Raw genomic sequence first — 19244 nt, 5'->3', positions numbered from 1 at the left:
TCCAACCTTTGTGGACTTTAGGCCTTGACCAAGAGTCACAAGGTGTTCATTTTGCTTGTCAATTCCAGGGCCAAGGTAACTTAGGCTCAGGAGCCAAATACAGCCCCCAGGGGTCTCTGTCTGGCCCTTGGGAGTTTCCTCCCGCTCCCTCCCACCCCCACCACATCCCTCCCCAAGCCTGATCTGCTTATTTCAGCCTGTGTCTTTTATCTCCAAAATGGGAAGGTTTATTGATCTCATATTCTGCAAGAGTTTGGGGGAAGGAAATTGAGTAATAATAATATTTATCATTTATTTGCTTATTTACTATCTGTTTCACAAAATAAGTGTACACCGCTGGATTGTACAAAAGCAACAACCTCATAAAGAGGTGTAAAGGTAAAGGTAAAGGGACCCCTGACCATGAGGTCCAGTCGCGGATGACTCTGGGGTTGCGGCGCTCATCTCACTTTATTGGCCGAGGGAGCTGCCGCACAGCGTCCGGGTCATGTGGCCAGCATGACTAAGCCGCTTCTGGCGAACCGGAGCAGCGCATGGAAAAGCCGTTTACCTTCCCGCCGGAGCGGTTCCTATTTATCTGCTTGCACTTTGAGGTGCTTTTGAACTGCTAGGTTGGCAGGAGCAGGGACTGAGCAATGGGAGCTCACCCCGTTGCGGGGATTCGAACCGCCAACCTTCTGATCGGCAAGCCCAAGAGACTCAGAGGTTTAGACCACAGCGCCACCCACGTTTTGTAAAGAGGTTTACAAAAAGATAAAAACATCAAGCAAAATTCATGGCAATGCTTAAAAACCTACAGAAAGTTAACATACCCAAGCAGATTAAAGCTCACACCAACTTCCTGAGCTTCTGGGTAGGCTTGTTGAAGCAAGAATGGTTTTAGTAGGCACAAGACAGTGAAGGTGCCTGCTTGATATCAGTAGGCAGGGAGTTCCAGAGGGCAATAGTCATGTGCCCAAGATTCGCACCCACTGCTGTTTGGTGGGAGCAGAGCCTCTCTTTCTCTGTGGAAGGGCTGGGCTTTATTCCACGCCTCTCCCAGAGACAACTGCTCTTGGTTCGACCTTGTGGAGTTGTGGAGCATGCCAGGGTTGCCCTCGGTCCTGGTTGTGAACAAGGCAGCTCCTTCTGTGCCTCCTTATTTTCCTGACTGGGCTTTATTCTCTGATATCCTTGTAATGGAAAGTCAGGCAAACCGACCTGCTCAGTTTTGTGGCCCCAGAACAAGGAATGTCAGTAGAGGAGCAAATGCTGCAGAGGTCCTGGGAATGAATGAATCTCGCATAGTTAAACTATGGAACTCACTCTGACAGGACTTTGGGTGCCTTGAAAAGAGGATTAGACCAGGATTAGAGAGCTGTATTCTGAATGCTTCTGAATACAGTGGTACCTCGGGTTAAGTACTTAATTTGTTCCAGAGGTCCGTTCTTAACCTGAAACTGTTCTTAACCTGAAGCACCACTTTAGCTAATGGGGCCTCCTGCTGCAACCGCACAATTTCTATTCTCATCGTGAAGCAAAGTTCTTAACCCGAGGTACTATTTCTGGGTTAGTGGAGTCTGTAACCTGAAGTGTATGTAACCCGAGGTACCACTGTACAGTCAAACCTCGGTTGCTGAACATAATCTGTTCCAGAAGCCTGTTCAGCTTTTGAAATATTCAAAAACCTAGGCAGGGATTCCAACTGGTTGCAGGAGCTTCTTGCACTCAAGCAGAAACCGCGTCGCGTGTTCGGCTTCCGAAAAATGTTCGAAAACTGGAGCATTTACTTCTGGGTTTTCAGCGTCCGGGAGCCACAACGTTCCGAAACGGAGGCGTTCAGGATCTGAGGTTTGACTGTACCAGTTGTTGGAACCCGAGGGCTCTTTCATTCATGCCCTCATTGCATCGCCCAGGCATCTGGTCAGCCACTGTGAGAACAGGATGCTGGACTAACGGAGCTGTTGGCCTGATCCTGCAGGCTGTTCTTATGGGCTTCTATGACTCCCAAGGGAGGAGAATTCCTCCTCTTGTGGTGTGATTAAAGGCCTTTCCTCCTTGAAGGAGCCATTCAAAGTGCTGAGGCCTTTGCTTCACATGAGCATCATGTATCTCTCTCTCTCTCTCTCTCTCTCTCGCACACACACACACACACACACACACACACGTCTGTGTGTGCCAGTTGGTCTTTGTGGAGGCCTTGCCTTGCCAGCCTGCAAGGATGTTGGCATCGCATGCCCATCTCCTCTCTTGATCCAACCCCTTTGCACTGCAGGAAATTTTGCTAGTTGCCATTGGATATGGAGCTCAGGAGGGGAGCATTTTCTTGCATAATGCTCCTTAAGCTTGTTGTGTGAGTCATCTGTGGCTATTCTGCCCCACAGCTCCCTCTCTGCATTGCACCTTGACTCTGCATGTGGTGTGGACAGAATGAAGTGTGGGCGTCTGGATCAGAGGGGGAAATTCATACCTGTAGGCTCGGGGGGGTGGGACACTCCAAGATAGGGGTCCTCAAACTACGGCCCATGGGCCAGATCCGGCCCGCCGAGGTCCTGAACCCGGCCAGCCCAGCAATTGCAGAACCCACCGCTGTCTAACGGGTCTATGGCGAAAGGAAGTACGGTGTCCCATGCAGGAGCGCAACCTGTGCACCCAGCGTCCGTTGATGCCGCGAGTGTTTGGTTGGTTGGTTGGTTGCGGGGAGGGGAGGCGGTGCGCATGCAAGAGGAGGGATGATGCAATCCTGCGCACATGCAGCAAGCTGGCCAGCGCTTTTGCATTCTCTCTCTCTCTGGTCCGTGGCTGAGAGTTCCTTTGGCTGCATTCCGTGAGGTGAGCGACTTGGGTGAGGCAGCCGCAGGGAGGAGAGAGGTTGTCCGCCCCCCGCTTTCCCTTTTCAGCCATTACGCTCTGAGGTGGGAGCCTCATTCCACTGCCTGGCAGAGCAGATGGGAGGAGATATTGACCATCTCATTAGCCAAAAGCCGGCCCATACTTCTCATTGAAATACTTGTAAGTTTATATTGATTAAAACCCTTCTTCTTTTAAAATACAGTGGTACCTCCGTTGCAAACGGGATCCGTTCTGGATGCCCGTTCGCAACATGAAAAGCACGCAACCTGAAGCACCGTATCTGTGCAGGTGCGTGGCACAATTTAGCGCTTGTGCACATGCGCGAGCGGTGAATCCCAGAAGTAACCCTTTCCGGTACTTCCGGGTCACCGTGGGACACAACCTGAAAAAACATAACATGAAGCAAACGTAACATGAGGTATGACTGTATTGTATTGTTTTTTCTTGTTTTTGTGCACCACAAATAAAATATGTGCAGCTTGCATAGGAATTCGTTCATATTTTTTTCAAACTATAGTCTGGCCCCCAACAGTGTCTGAGGGACAGTGAGCTGGCCCCCTGTTTAAAACGTTTGAGGATCCCTGCTCCAAGAAGAAGGAAGTATTCGGTTTACTCCTTCGCAACTTGTGAAATTGGTTGTGTCTGCAAGGTGTGATGGCCAACAGAGCAGGCAGATTTAGGATGGGATGAGTTTGCGGTGAAAGAGGCTTGGCAGCTGTTGCCAACCATGAAAGCTCTCCTCTGGCCTCCAGGTGTTTTGGATCACAACTATTTAATAAGAAAATGCACAGCCAGAAGTATCAGGGTTGGGAGAGGAGATCATCAGGCATTCTGGAAAAAAGAGTGACGAACTGGACAGACAAAAAACCAATGACAAAACAAAGCAAAATACAGTGGTGCCTCGCAAGACGAAATTAATTCGTTCCACAAGTTTTTTCGTCTTGCGGTTTTTTTCGTCTTGCGAAGCACGGTGTTGGAAAAGTTTTGGAAAAGCTTCAAAAATCACCAAAGTCTTCAAAAACCTCAAAAAAGGCTACCACACCGCGTACAATGAGTTGCTCCTCGAAGTCAAGTCGCAACTGTATTAACGGTTTTAAGAAAAAGGAAACAAACTTGCAAGACGTTTCCGTTTTGCGAAGCAAGCCCATAGGGAAAATCGTCTTGGGAAGCAACTCAAAAAACCAAAAACCCTTTCGTTTTGCGAGTTTTCCGTCTTGCGAGGCATTCGTCTTGCGAGGTACCACTGTACAGACACATACATAGGGGCCTGAGATCCACAGAAGGTAGCCTTAAATCATATTCCCATTCTGGCTGGACCTTTCTAGCAAAGTGTCCTATGGTGTTGCCCAAAACCTGCTTATTTCTCTTCAGGATTTATTCTTAGGAAGTCACTTTAGATTTTAATGTGTTCTATAGAGAAACGTTACTAATAGTAGTAACACATTAAGTTTACTCCAAGGTGGTTGTGAAATTTGCAACCACTTCAACCCTCCTCCACCCCACCCCCCATTTTTCAGGATAACAGATTAAAGAAAAGGTGTCTACTTTTTGTTTGTTAAATAGTGGTGATGTTAAACAGTATCACCAACCCAAGCCGGCCCATGTAAACCTTAGGAAGAACTTGCTGAAGGTAAGAGCTGTTTGGCTATGGAACGGACTCCTTGCGATGGTGGTGGACTCTCCTTCATGGGAGATCCTTGAGCAGTGGTTGGATGGTAGCAGGAAGCTGGCAAGGGTGCCTTGGGAGAAGGCGGGCTGGAGTCTGACTCGGGAGAAGGGGGCAGAGGTCTGTGGGGACCTGTGCCAGCCAGGAGGCGAGAATCAGAGGCAGGAGAAGCTTCAGAGCTGGAGGAGGAGGAGGCAAGCCAGTCAAGTGAAGTTCTTCTTCACCCTCTCCAGCACCCCTGTCTCCCAGAACCAAGAGAGAGCTGAAAAGGGAAGAGCAGAGGAAGCGCTCATGAGGCAGGCATAGTCTCTGGCTATGTGTGCTCAGCCTGTCAGGGGAAGGAACATAAACTGGTGGAGGGGGAGTGGTCCCCAGTTCCTGCAACTGCACGGACCTGGGAATAGGTGCCTAGGTCATGTGTAGGCAACCTAAGGCCCAGGTGCGGCCCAATCCCCTTCTAAATCTGGACCGCGGATGGTCTGGGAACCAGCGTGTTTTCACATAAGTAGAATGTGCCCTTTTATTTAAAATGCAACTCTGGGTTATTTGTGGGGCACAGGAATCCGTTTATTCCCCCCCCAAAAAAATATAGTCCAGCCCCCCACAAGGTCTGAGGGACAGTGGACCGGCCCCCTGCTGAAAAAGTTTGCTAACCCCTGGCCTAGATGCTAGACTGGCGTGCCCAGATCTCCAGAGCGGTAGAAGCAACTGTAAGTGTTATCTTTGACCATAAATCATTAATTGCATTCCTTTGGCTGAGAAGTGCATTTGACAGATAGATGTTCACCTGCCAGGGATGCTTTCGCTGCGATTCCTGCATCGCGCATGTGGGGTGGGCAACATGACTCGCGAGGGTCCCTTCCAACTCTGCAATTCTGTGATTTGATGAGACTTGGGAGAGGGGCCAGCAGGGAGGCCTGGCAGCAGCAGCAGGTAACAAGAAAGGAAGAACTGGACTGAGGATGCGGAATCTGCCCCGGCGGACCTCCAATGGGGTCGTTGCTCTGGAGATGACCCAGACGTGTGTGAGACGCCCCCCCCCCCTTGGCGGTGACCCTGCGTTACACCCGCTCTTCCCACGCATGGGAAAGTCCAGGGTTGGGGTTGGGAAGAAGCGATGGCAACGCACGTCAGTTAAGCAACTTTCTCTTTGCTGTAATAAAATCTTCTCGCTGTGGCAGCTGGAATAGGGGGGGCAGTGGGGAGGGAGAGACCGAGGCCTTGGCTCCTTTGCCCTCTCTTATGAAGCATGAATGAATCAATGAATGAATGGGAGAGCGAGCCGGTGACTCAGCCCGCCACCCGTCCCCTCCGAGGCCGAAGAATATTGGAAGCCGCCCAAGTTTCCTCTCCCGTCACTCTCGCCTTATCGGAAGCCTGGCTGCCTTGATTTACGGCTGATCTGCCCGCCTTCCCGGCTCCTTGTCCTTCAAGTGCCCCTGGGGGCATGTGGCAGCAAAGCAGCGCCCAAGGCGGTCCTTGCCAGGGAAAGGAGACAAAGTAGAAGAGGGGCTGTTGATGGATACAACTGGTCAGATGGCTGTGCTTTGACTGTATGGTCAGAGGAAGCGATGCTTCTGAATATCCGTTGCTGGAAAATGTAGGAGGGCAGAGTTGCTCTTGTGCTGGGATCCTGATTGCTGGTTTCCCACTGGGGCATCTGGGTGGCCACTGTGAGAACAGGGTGCTGGACCAGATGGGCCATTGACCTCATCCAGCAGGCTCTGCTTATGAGCCCCAGACTCTGCCGGCAGCAGCAGGAGGAAGCGTGTGGTCCTGAGCGCAGGGACTTTGGGGCTCCACCCTGTTGGAGCACATTTCCTCCAGGGCAGGGGTCAGCAAACATTTTCAGCAGGGGGCCGGTCCACTGTCCCTCAGACCTTGTGGGGGGCCAGACTATATTTTGGGGGGGGGGGAATGAACGAATTCCTATGCCCCACAAATAACCCAGAGATGCATTTTAAATAAAAGCACACATTCTACTCATGTAAAAACACGCTGGGCCGGATTTAGAAGGCGATTGCGCCGGATCTAGCCCCTGGGCCTTAGTTTGCCTACCCATGCTCTAGGGCAGCCTTTCTTAACCTGTGGGTCCCCAGATGTTGTTGAACTACAACTCAACAAGGCCAGAGCTCAGGGATGATGGGAGTTGTAGTCCAACAACATCTGGGGACCCAGAGGTTGAGACCCGCTGCTCTAGGGGATAAAGTGGTAGTATTGTGTGAGGCAGCATTGTGCAGTGGTCAGATCAGAGCAAGACTGCTGAGTTATGGGTTCGAATGTGCACTCAGCCGTGCAGCTCAGTGCGTAACCTTGAGCCAGTCAGTGTCCCTCAGCCTGGTTATTTTTGTTCATTTTATTTATTACATTTGTATACAGTACCACCCTTCATCCGCAGATCTCAGGGTGGTTCACAACATAAAAATACAGTATAAAAACACAACATAATGAAAACAACAACAAACAATGAACCCCCCTCCCACAAACATCTGATCTGTTGCACAGGTTTGTTGTGATGATGAAATGGCGACAGCGGGGAGAACCACACATCCCACCTTGGGCACCTTAAAAGAAAAGCAGAGTATAGATGCAGTAAAACAAATCCTGCAACCCCTTTTCCCAAGATAAGACCTTCTTCGCCTTGGCTCTGGTTGACTGCAAGAAAGACTGACTATGATTCATCTGTAGGTGGCTCCAGTAAGTGAGCCAAACCGCAACATAGCACTTCCAAATTTCAGAATGCTTTGCGATCTTTTGGATTGTGTCTCCCCTCATCACAAGCTTGTCAGGTAGGCCCTGTTTTCATTGGTGGGGAGTTATGGCAGAGAAAGAGAGACAGGGGGCTCGGCTGGTCATTCAGTGAATTCGTGGCAACGTAGGACTCGAACCTTGAACAACCCATCTCTCACTTCTGTTTCTCTTGCATGCACTACAAGAAAATGCAACCTCACAGATGCAGCTGGGATCTGCAGCTGAGTTGGGAGGGGCGGGGTGGTTGTGGCTGGGAATCCTTTTCTTACTACAGATCATGAGGCGATTGATCTGTGTGATTAATTTTCCCCATGTTCCGTCTCAGTCACTGCAGATTTCTGTAGGCTATTCGTGACTCGCCCATTCGCCTGCCAGCAAAGTCAGAACCCTCTCCTCTTGGAGACTCACCAAAGCCTGAGCATGAGAGCATGCATGGTGCCATGTGGCCTAGTGGTTAGTGCCCAACTTGGACCAGGGAGGCCTGGGTTCAAAGCTCACTGGGTGATTGGGAGTCAATTGCTATCTCTTAGCCAAACCTATCTCACACTTTGAGGGATTACGGGTGGGGCGCACCTGTTTTTGTTTATTTATTTTCTTGTTTATTTGCTTAATCAAATTTATATAACGGTTGATTGTAGGGGGGGAACCCTCAAAGCAGTTCACAAAAAGATAAAACGCTGAAATTATCACTAAGAATTTACAACCCTGTTGTAAAACATACAGGAATTTAAAACCGGAATGAGGCGAATTAAATTTGTTTAAATAAATAAAATGGTGTTTGTTTGTTTGTTTATTGCATTTATATCCTGCCTCTCCCTCCACCCCACCCCAAGGAGCTCAGTTCTCCCCTGCTTCATTTGATCTCCACAACAGCCCTGTGAGGTGTTGCAGGAATTTATGTATAGGTGGTGGTGGGGTTTTGCCCCTCCAGCATATATCAAGCACATGCAGCCCACTACCAAAATCAGCACAATCGCTTTTGTGACTTTTGTGGCTTGTCCCCACAAAACACTTCATCACAGTTTCTTTCTATCTATTCATAGGGCCTTTGCTGCACGATACCAAATGTAAGAATTCACTGGTCAATGTATCTATATACTGGCTCACTGGGAAAACTTCAGAAACTCATCTAGACATACGGGTAGCCGTGTTGGTCTGCCATAGTCGAAGTAAAAAAATTCCTTCCTGTAGCACCTTAAAGACCAACTAAGTTAGTTCTTGGTATAAGCTTTCGTGTGCATGCACACTTGGTATCTGAAGAAGTGTGCATGCACACGAAAGCTTATACCAAGAACTAACTTAGTTGGTCTTTAAGGTGCTACAGGAAGGAATTTTTTTACTTCATCTAGACATAGTTACAGATAGGTAGCCGTGTTGGTCTGCCATAATCAAAATAAAAAAAAATCCTTCCAGTAGCACCTTTAAGACCAACTAAGTTAGTTCTTGGTATGAGCTTTCGTGTGCAAGCACACTTCTTCAGATACACCAGTACATCAGTATCTGAAGAAGTGTGCTTGCACACGAAAGCTCATACCAAGAACTAACTTAGTTGGTCTTAAAGGTGCTACTGGAAGGATTTTTTTTTATTTTCATCTAGACATGTGAGCTCAGCTCCTCAGCAGCCCCTCTGCCTGAGTGATAATTCCTTGCATCCTGATAGCTGAATGCCAGACAGGTAGCCATTCCAGAAATAACAAATCTAGATGAAGACAAAAGGGTGTGATTAACTTGGCTGGGAAAGAGGGAAATGTAAATATCTCTTTTGTTACACTTGATTGGTGTTTGTTGGAGGGCAAGGGGAACCATGGGGCAGGGTCCAGGATGCTCAGATTACGGCCACCAGACCTCCCCTTTCGTGATGTAACCATGATGTACGAGTGATGTAGTTGGGGAAGTGTAACGTGGGGATTAGCAGCTAATTAAAGTTTTGGGGGCTCTTTTGTTCGGGGCTTCCATCTTGTTCCACCTGGTGGAAGTCCTGTCGCGACAGTCTTCAAGAAAGACCAAGCCTACTGGCTGCTGTTTTGCTCTGGTATTCCTGGCTGGGGTCCTTGTTTTTTGTCCAAGGGAGCCCTCAGATTTCTCCGTTAAGAGAGGTCAGTTCGGCTGACAGGTCAGTCTGACTGGCCCAAGGTCACACCCAGTGAGCTACATGGCTGAGCCAGGATTTGACCCCTGGTCTCTCCTGGGTCCTAGTCCCTCACTCTGACCACTACATGACACTGCTTTCTCTTTGTATATTCCATTTTCGGATAGACATTTTCTGAATGTGCCAGAAGTCCTTGTTTGGCCAGGCCGCTAATTGTTGCAGATAAACCGGTTCTGAGATTAAGTGGGCTTGGTCTTTTTAAAAGAAACAACTTTGATTTAGCTACTGACCAGTGGCGTAGCGTGGGGGGTGCCAGGGGGGCCGGCCGCACCGGGCGCAACATGGGCGGGGGGCGCGCTCGCACTAGCAGCTCTCTGCCCCTACTAAAATCCACGGGTTAGGGAGCCCGCGCTCGCTCGGCTTGGCGAGGAGGTCGCGGAAGGGGGAGAGCGAAGCCTTCTGCCGCGGGCAAAAAAAGGAGAGGAAGCCGGGTGGGCGGGCGGGCGGGCTGGCTGGCGGGGGTCTGGCTGCGCCTGCTGCTGCCGGTGCAGGGCAAGGCAAGCAGAGCGAGGAGGAGAGAGAGGGGAAGGGGGGGGGGAGCAGCTAGGAAACGCTGCGGTGTGGAGGAGGAATCAATTAAGGAGAGAAAGCGAAAAGCCTTGGAGAAAGGGAAAAAAGGAAAGAAAAGAGGCAGCTTCAGGAGAGCGCGGGGGAAAGAGAAGCCTCGCTGCTGCTGCTGCTTGGGAGAGTAAATTACTGTACTTGCCTTGCCCCGGGTTAGGGGGCGCAAATTATTTGCCTTGCCCCGGGTTAGGGGGCGCAAATTACTTGCCTTGCCCCGGGTGCTGATAACCCACGCTACGCCGCTGCTACTGACTCCACAGAACAGCCAGACCTCTCCTGGGATGCTTTGCCAAAGGGCTTTGTTCATGTCGGTGGAAGGGTCCTGAGCTTTGGAGAAACCGCTTGAGGTCTAAGCTTGGAGTCTTTTTTGCGGCTGCAACTCCTGAGGAAAGGCAGTCGTTCTCTGGCCTTGCTCTGTTGACTCCCCTGGACTGCAGCCAACACCTTGACAGCTGTTATTTATGCCTCCAGGTTTTAAATGGTTGTAATCTCTTGTGGGAGGACAGGCGAAAGAAATGTCTAAAGGCATCCGCTGCCTTCAGGGACTGCAAGACCTTGCAGCCATTCTTAATTTGCAAGATAGTTAAGGAAATTCAGCTGCCACCTGCCAGCTCTCCTGTCCTCTGTGACTGGCCAGGTGTTACCTGTGTATTCAGGGTTTCCGGAGCAAGGCTAAAATTTAGTGCCCCTCCAAATGAATCTCCTCAGTTCTGGATCTTTGCCATTTTGCTCCCCTTCAGTGTGGCACCCTGACTTGCCCTAAATCCCAAACTTGCCCTAAATCCAGCACTGGTGTATGTCGTAGAGCAGAGGTGCTCAAATCATGACCCATGGCCTCTAAGAACAGAGGAAACAACTTCACAATGAATAATAGATCATACAATTGGAAGGGAGCCCCAAGGGCCATCTAGTCCAGCCCTCTGCAATGCAGGGCTCGAATCCATGACCCTGCAGGGATCTATTCTACTGCAGGGGTCAGCAATGTCTAGGCAACACGATGACCATGCACATATGCAATGAACAATCTTTTATAGAATTCCTTCAAACCATGGCAAGTCCAAAATGAAATCTTTAGTCTCAAGGTCTTTGAAAATCTTTAAATAGACTATATCCGGAATCACTGTTCAGTGCTGGATATCATATTTGCTGAATACACAAAGCTTCACAGCTTGTCTGTCATCGTACATTTAAAGATTTTCAGAGACTTTGAGACTAAAGATTTCATTTTGGACTTGTTTTAATTTTGGACTTGCCTAGACATTGCTGACATTCTGTTTGCAACACAGGGGTTTATTTGGTTACCTACTGCAGGGGTCTGCAAGGTTTACCTCACCAGGGCCAGTTCACTCCAGCAGAGATCCCTCTGTGGGCCGGATTGTGTGCACGCGTGAGTGCGTGCTGTGATTTTCGGCGTCTGCGCATGCACAGACACGATTTCTAGTGCCACGGAAGCGAGTTCCCGTGTCATGCTGCACCGGTTTAGTGCAGCAGAGGTACCACTGTACAGTATCTTTTTCCAGCCTCCAGTGTGCAGGGAAGGTGTATAGACAGAATCCCCGCGATGGGTGAGCTCCTGTTGCTCGGTCCCTGCTCCTGCCAACCAAGCAGTTCGAAAGCACGTCAAAGTGCAAGTAGATAAATAGGTCCTGCTCCAGTGGGAAGGTAAACGGCGTTTCTGTGTGCTGCTGTGGTTCGCCAGAAGCGGCTTAGTCATGCTGGCCACATGATCCGGAAGCTGTACGCCGGCTCCCTCGGCCAGTAAAGCGAGATGAGCGCCGCAACCCCAGAGTTGGTCATGACTGGACCTAATGGTCAGGGGTACCTTTACCTTATCTTACATCTGAGAAAGCCCGTGTAATTCCAGAGCTCCACAAAGCCCTACACGGCACGCTTCTGTTTTGGGTTGCAGATGGGTCTTTCCTGAATTCAGTCTATGGAGAGTGACTTTGGGGAGTGCTCCCATAGTTTGACAATGTGGAAGCACCCTGATATTTGGCAAATGCAGAAATGTGGGACTTAGCAGAGAAGGTGGCAGAGCCTAGGCATCACGGCAGCCCTGAAGCCCAAGCCAAAGCTTTGTGGCAACCGAGGTGCATGACACAGAACTCTCTGGAGAACAGCTTTGCACACTCATTGTGGCGTCTCCAGCAGCAGTGAGGGTGCAATATCTGATAGAAGCCACTGATAGTCCTCTCCTTCTCCATGAATTTGCCTAGTCCTCTTTTAAAGCCATATAGGCTGGTGGTCCTCACTGCCTCTTGTGGGAGGGAGTTCCACAGATCAACTATGCGTCGCGTGAAGAAGTCCATTTCGCAAAACAGCAAACCCAGATTTGCCGCCAAGCATTCCCTCAGCAGGGAGCCATGTTCAGCCACGGATCCCTGGTCGGACACAAATGCAAGGTTGCATCAATCGATTGCACACATTCCTTGCTGTTTCGGTACATGCTTTAGATGGCGACGGGTGATGAACGGAAATGATTCTGCATTTTGGTGGGTGGGAGCAGGTGTCCTGTGAGTCGTTGCTGTGACATCATTTGCAAAGGCCTGGGAATGTGGATTCTTCTTGCAAAGCATCTCGTGAAAGCAGCTGCAATTTCTGGATTTTTGCACAGATTTTGAGAAAGAGAGAGAGAGAGAGGCCCTTGTGTGTGAGGGGTGTTAAGTTCCAGAAGGCAGGATGGCTGTGAGCAGGGGTGGGTAAACAGAAGGGAGGCCTCTAGCGCAGCAGGAACCCCGTCCAAACATCTCCCTTTGTTCCTGTTTGTTTAACGTTGTCTAGGAAATGTGGGCTTACCCGACTAAGTGTGTGCTGTTCCCAGCTGAGCCACTAAACAAGTTAATCATGAGGCTGCGTTTATTAAATTGCTGTTAAAGGTTTTAGTACTGAGATACAGTTTTTAAGGGACGCGGGTGGCGCTGTGGGTTAAACCACAGAGCCTAGGGCTTGGCGATTAGAAGGTTGGCGGTTCGAATCCCCTCGACGGGGTGAGCTCCTGTTGCTCGGTCCCTGCTCCTGCCAACCTAGCAGTTCGAAAGCACGTCAAAGTGCAAGTAGATAAATAGGTACCGCTCTGGCGGGAAGGTAAACAGCGTTTCTGTGTGCTGCTCTGGTTCGCCAGAAGCGGCTTAGTCATGCTGGCCACACGACCCGGAAGCTGTACACCGGTTCCCCCGGCCAATAAAGCGAGATGAGCGCCGCAACCCCAGAGTCGGCCACGACTGGACCTAATGGTCAGGGGTCCCTTTACCGTTACTACAGTTTTTAAAGCAAGACATTTGTATTGCTGGCACGAGCTGAGCTTGGGACCCTATCCGTTCCGCATTGTCCACTGGCTTTAAGCTTCTAGAGTCCTGTTCAGGTGTCCAAAGAACACAAGGGTGTGCAATGGGTCATAGTTCTGAGTGCACAGAGTCTACACATCGGTACACTGTCTCGCCCCCTGGAAAAGGCTGAGTGCCCTTCACTGGCTGTGTGTTTTTTACATGCATATATGCATAATTTTATTTGCATGCAGCTTTTCCATAGCTCGAACCATGCTCAAGGCAGCTTATGACATGGGGGAAAAAAAGATTCTGTGAGTCCCACATTGCATGTTTGGGATGTGTACACCAGACAGTCCATGTGCACGTGATGTGTGGAGATTGGGGCAGAGTCAGCAGATCCCAACTCCCCCTGCCCCCTAAGTGCGCACCAGTTTGTACATGTTGCACCACTTGGCTCGCGTTTTCCACACTGCGCATGCAATCCAATGCGCCGGGCGCTCCCATTAAAACAAATGGGCCCCAGGCCTGCTTGCTGGAATGCGCTCAATAAAAGTGATTTGTTTGTGTTATTAAGTCAATAGAAATGTCCTCGGTATATCACCTGCTCTGAAATACTGTAATATATTATTTTAATGGGCTAATGAATCTGCTAATCGGTTAAAGGCCCCCAAAAGCAGTTGATAGTTCCCCACAAATGCCTTAATTTGTTACAGGCCTAAAAAACTCTGGCGAAAGCCCCAGAGGGATCTTCGTTCTTCTCCTTCCACCCAGTGGCACGGCTTGTGAGAGTATGCAAGATGGGGAAAAGGCTGAATATTGTATCCCCCCACACACCTGCTCCTGCGCCTTGTCTTTGGGCAAATTGGATATTTGATGCCACGTTGGGGTTTTGTTTTGTTTTTAAATGTAGCCCAGATGTTTGAATGCAAGTAGAGCTTGCTGTGATTCAGCTAAAGGTTTTAAGAACCTGACTACCTTCCCCCAACTCGTCTCTCTCTTTCTGGGCAATTGTCCCTTCTCCATCCCATGGAAAGACCTTAGCTCTCTGGCAGAGCACCTGCCCAGGTTCCATCCCCGGCAGTGCGGTGCAGTGGTTAGCGTGTCAGACTAGGACACCGGGAGAGACCAGGGTTCGAATCCCCACTCAGCCATGAAGCTCACTCTCTCAGCCTTCCTTGTCCTCACCAACAGAAGGAGGTACCAGACAAGGCTCCATAGCATTAGGTTAGAGGTGTCCAGTTGTCACAGGGGCAGGATGCTCCTCTGACAACCTACTCAGGCCACCTTGGCTTCCAGATCTCCTCTTCCCAGGCGCTGGATGCCTCACTGAGTTCAGACACTTCTTGATGTCCTGATTCCATCCTGCTAGAACTCTTTCCAGTGTCCTCCAGCTCCAACTCTCCAAGCTCCTCCCATTCCACCTTGAGATGCAGCCATCTCCTCCATGACACCTCCATGGGACTCACAATATTCAGCAAACATGGCAGCCATTCCCAGCTGTAATGAGGCCTTAGTTAGTGCCCGTAACTGCATTTGTTCGCATTCATCTTCACTATCCTTGTCTCTTCCCTTCCTGTTGGCATCTCCTGCACAATGAAAAAAAAAAAGTATACTACTACTACTAATAATAATAATAATGAAGCTCAATGGCTGATGCTGGGGGGGTAGTCACTGCCTTACAGCCTAATCTACCTCACAGGGTTGTTGTGGGGGTCAACTGAGTGAGCGCCTTGGAGAAAAAAAGAGTGCTATAGATACAATTAATAATAATAATAATAATAAATTTTATTTATATCCCGCCCTCCCCAGCCGAAGCCGGGCTCAGGGCGGCTAACAACAATCAAATAATCAAAAAATCAAATAATCACACAATCTAAAAATATTTCATTATAAAAATTAATTAAATCAAATTGATGGCAACCAATTAAGCAAAGTTCTGTGCAGGTTGCCAGAGGAGGGAGTCAGGCTGCGCCCTGATCAAAGGCCTGGCGGAACAACTCTGTCTTGCAGGCCCTGCGGAAAGATGTCAAGTCCCGCAGGGCCCTAGTCTCTTGTGACAGAGCATTCCACCAGATTGGAGCCGCAGCCGAGAAGGCCCTGGCTCTAGTTGAGGCCAGCCTAACCTCTCTGAGGCCTGGGACCTTGAGGATGTTATTATTTGCAGACCGTAGGTTTCTCTGTGGGGCATACCAGGAGAGGCGGTCCCGTAGGTACGAGGGTCCTAGGCTGTATAGGGCTTTAAAGGTTAAAACCAGCACCTTAAACCTGATCCTGTACTCCACCGGGAGCCAGTGCAGCTGGTATAGTACCGGATGAATGTGATCTCGCAGCGAAGACCCCATAAGGAGTCTCGCCGCGGCATTCTGCACCCGCTGGAGTTTCTGGGTCAGTCTCAAGGGCAGCCCCACGTAGAGCGAGTTACAATAATCCAGTCTGGAGGTGACCGTCGCATGGATCACAGTGGCTAGGTCAGGGCGAGAGAGATAAGGGGCCAACTGCTTAGCTTGGCGGAGATGAAAAAATGCCGCCTTTGTTATAGCTGTAATCTGCGCCTCCATAGAAAGGGAGGTATCAAAGATTACACCCAAACTCTTAACGGACGGTGCTGGCACTAATTGCACCCCCGCAAGAGATGGGAGTTGCCCCCTCAATCCCATATCGTCCCGACCCAGCCAGAGGACCTCTGTCTTCGAAGGATTTAACTTCAACCGGCTCCCACGTAACCATCCAGCCACAGCTTCCAGACATCTGGTCAGTGTGTCTGGGGCCGAGTCAGGATGGCCATCCATCAACAGACAGAGTTGGGTGTCATCAGCATACTGATGGCAACCCAGCCCAAAACTCCGGACAAGCTGGGCGAGGGGGCGCATAAAGATGTTAAAAAGCATCGGAGAGAGAATCGCACCCTGAGGCACTCCACACACCAAGGAGTGGCGCGATGACAATTCCCCCCCAAGCGCCACCCTCTGTCCCCGACCAGAGAGAAACGAGCGCAGCCATTGAAGGACTGTGCCCTGGATCCCCACGTCGGCAAGGCGGTGGTCCAGGAGTTCGTGATCGACCATGTCAAAGGCTGCTGACAGATCTAGAAGAATCAGCAGCCCCGACCCACCTCGATCCAGCTGCCTGCGGAGATCATCTGTTAGGGCGACCAGAGCCGTCTCGGTCCCATGACCAGCGCGGAAGCCGGACTGGAATGGATCCAAAGCAGATGTTTCATCCAGAAACCTACCAAGCTGTTCAGCAACCGCTCTCTCAATCACCTTACCCAGGAATGGAAGATTCGAGACCGGGCGGTAATTGGATAGATCTGAGGGATCTAATGATGTTTTCTTTAAGAGCGGATGCACCACTGCCTCCTTCAGTTCCCCTGGGAATGTCCCGGTGCCAAGGGACAAATTGATAATATCCCCCAGGGGGGCCCGCACCTCGTCTGGACACGCTCTAATCAGCCATGACGGGCACGGGTCAAGAGGACAGGTGGTGGGCTTTCCAGCTTGGAGGAATCTGTCCACATCGGCTGGAGATATCCGGTCAAAGTGGTCCAATACTGGACCCGAGGACAGTCGAGGGGCCTCCAGTTCCTTTATTGTGTCCAAATTGGCAGGGAGGTCATGGCGGAGCAACAGGACCTTTTCCGCAAAAAAGCTCGCAAATGCCTCACAGCTGTGTGTCAGATTGTTATTTAAATTTGGCTGTCCTTCAAGGGACGTTAAAGACCGAATTATACTAAATAATTGCGCCGGGCGAGAGCTAGCGGATGCAATGGAGGCCGAGAAGTAAGACTTCTTAGCGGCCTTCACTGCCATCTCATAGGTTTTCATAAAAACCCTGTAAGATGTTCTTGAGGCTCCGTCACGGGCACCCCGCCATACTCGCTCTAGCCGTCTGAGGTCCCGCTTCATTTTCCGAAGCTCCTCGGTAAACCAGGGAGCCCAGTTTCTGCGGGGTCGCAGAGGGCGCTTAGGTGCGATCTCATCGATGGCTGCCAGGAGCTGGGTATTCCAGCCCTCAACAAGCTCAGTCAATGAGTCGCCAGGGGGAGCAAGGTCCCGCAAGGCTTGACGGAATCTATCAGGGTCCATCAGCCTCTGCGGGCGAGCCCAAATCGGCTCGCCACCTAAGCAGGGTGGGGGTGGAAAGTCAATCCTGGCTTTCAGAGCGTAGTGATCAGACCATGGCACCTTCATCGAAGGAGACATGATCACATCTATACCGGCGCCAAAGATCAAATCCAGCGTGTGGCCTGCTTGATGTGTGGGGCCCGAAACAAACTGGGAGAGCCCTAGTGTCGCCATGGAAGACACCAGGTCCAGAGCCTGTGAGGAGGGAGTGGCATCAGCGTGGAAGTTGAAGTCTCCCAATACCAATAGGTTAGGGAACTCCAAGGCCCAGCCGGCCACCGCCTCCAGCAGGCCTGACAGGGTGGCTGATGGTGCGCTAGGTGGCCGGTACACCAGCCAGACAGCCAAGCTCTCCTCGGAGCCCCACACTAGGCCAACACATTCAATGCCGGGGATCGATGGCGGTGGTAGAGCCCTGAAAGAACAATCTTCCCGGATTAATAATGCCACCCCTCCCCCCCCGGCCCACAGTCCGTGACTGGTGGAGGACGGAGAAACCCGGGGGCGCCATCTCTCGTAAGGTAACAGTTACCCCTTCGCGCACCCAGGTCTCCGTCACACAAGCCAGGTCAACCCCCTGCGAGGTGAAGAAATCTCGCAGGGTGGCGGTTTTGTTGCCTATAGACCTGGCATTGCACAGCACCAGTGACGGAGGTGAGTAATCCTTGCTCACCCTACCCTCGTCTCTCGGGATGGGGCGCAGATTGGAAGGGGTACGAGCATATCCGTATCTCGATCCCCTTCGCCTATAACATCTGCCCCCACCGCCATACCTCCCTCGCCCCTCCACGGTAGCAATCCCAAGCCTCATACTAACCTCCATTTACCAAATAGAAAGCAAAACAACCTAAAACAATTATGCCCAAACAAAACCAATCCCCACCCCACTCAATGTTCAACCCCAAAAACAAAACAAGACGAAAGAAACAAAAATACATAGATAAAAACCACCATTCATGGTGGTACAACAAAGTAAACAATAAAAACACCTTTAAAACACCTTAAAATATACATATAATATTATAAGAACAACAACCCCCATTTAAGGTGCTGCAAATTAAAAGCAATTAAAGCATTTAAAACCATTTTGTCCATTGCTGCCGGTAGCTGCTCAGTCCTCTAAACTGTAATGGTAGTGCAGGCCCCGCCCCCTAGGCCGTATGGAGTTGGCAGAAAAGGGAGCGGTCTTCCCAGCACTCACAAAGCAGCAACAGCAGTCGTCTGTAAGTCGTCGACTTAATAGTCTCCAAGTTGGGCTGGTCTCAAACCCTGGAGAATCACTGTGTCAGAGCAGATGACGCTGAGCTTCTGATGAATGGACTTTGTTGGTCAACAAGGGGAGAGGCTTGCTATGAAATGTGCACACGTGAGCTCTTTCAGATGTTCTGCTGAATCAGAGAATTGCCCCCTGCAATACAAGAATTTCAACCCAAGCACCCTGGCAGATGGCCATCCGACCTTGAGCATGCCAAGTGAGGACGTCTGCTCAGTCCTCAACCCTTGAGGCTTCCGGCGCATGAATGGCAGCTGTTGGGTCTAGACCAGAGTTGCAACGGGCAACTCCAAGCGCTTCCTGCCAATGTTGAGCTTGAAGCATCTTCTTGTGGCTGCTGAAGACCTGAGCACCTCGACCCTCTGTGGGTTTTGGGTGGCGATTGGCAACTGGAGCCTTCTGGGTCAGAATCTGCCCCCATGGCAGGTAATGGCTGGGCTCCATATTGGTGGCTCCGAGGTGTTGCTGGAAGGAATGGGAAATGGGAACTGGCACTTTTGCTTCCAGAGATGCTCTCTGGCAAAATGCGACGCTGGTTGAAGAGGCCTCCTGGGGCTGCCAACTTGGGTAACCACAAGAGCCACAGAACTTAGCACTTTCCCCTGCTCCGTCAAAATGC

At 50.5% G+C, this 19244-nt stretch overlaps 1 protein-coding gene and 1 long non-coding RNA gene across 2 annotated transcripts in view; one reads left to right on the top strand and one right to left on the bottom strand.

Moving 5' to 3' along the window:
- The window catches only part of LOC308458838, a 249791-nt gene extending 243229 nt beyond the window's left edge, over positions 1-6562 (bottom strand). The window contains exon 1 of the long non-coding RNA XR_013977718.1: positions 6482-6562. This is a non-coding gene — a long non-coding RNA (uncharacterized lncRNA). The remainder of the gene's footprint in view (positions 1-6481) is intronic.
- IL11RA (interleukin 11 receptor subunit alpha) overlaps positions 1-19244 on the top strand; it is a 152729-nt gene that overhangs the window by 1774 nt on the left and 131711 nt on the right. The gene's annotated exons all lie outside the window — the stretch shown is intronic.

The sequence above is a fragment of the Podarcis pityusensis genome (assembly GCF_964106645.2).
Source record: "Podarcis pityusensis genome assembly, chromosome: 11".
Taxonomy (NCBI): domain Eukaryota; kingdom Metazoa; phylum Chordata; class Lepidosauria; order Squamata; family Lacertidae; genus Podarcis; species Podarcis pityusensis.
This window is presented reverse-complemented; position numbering and strand designations above follow the sequence as displayed.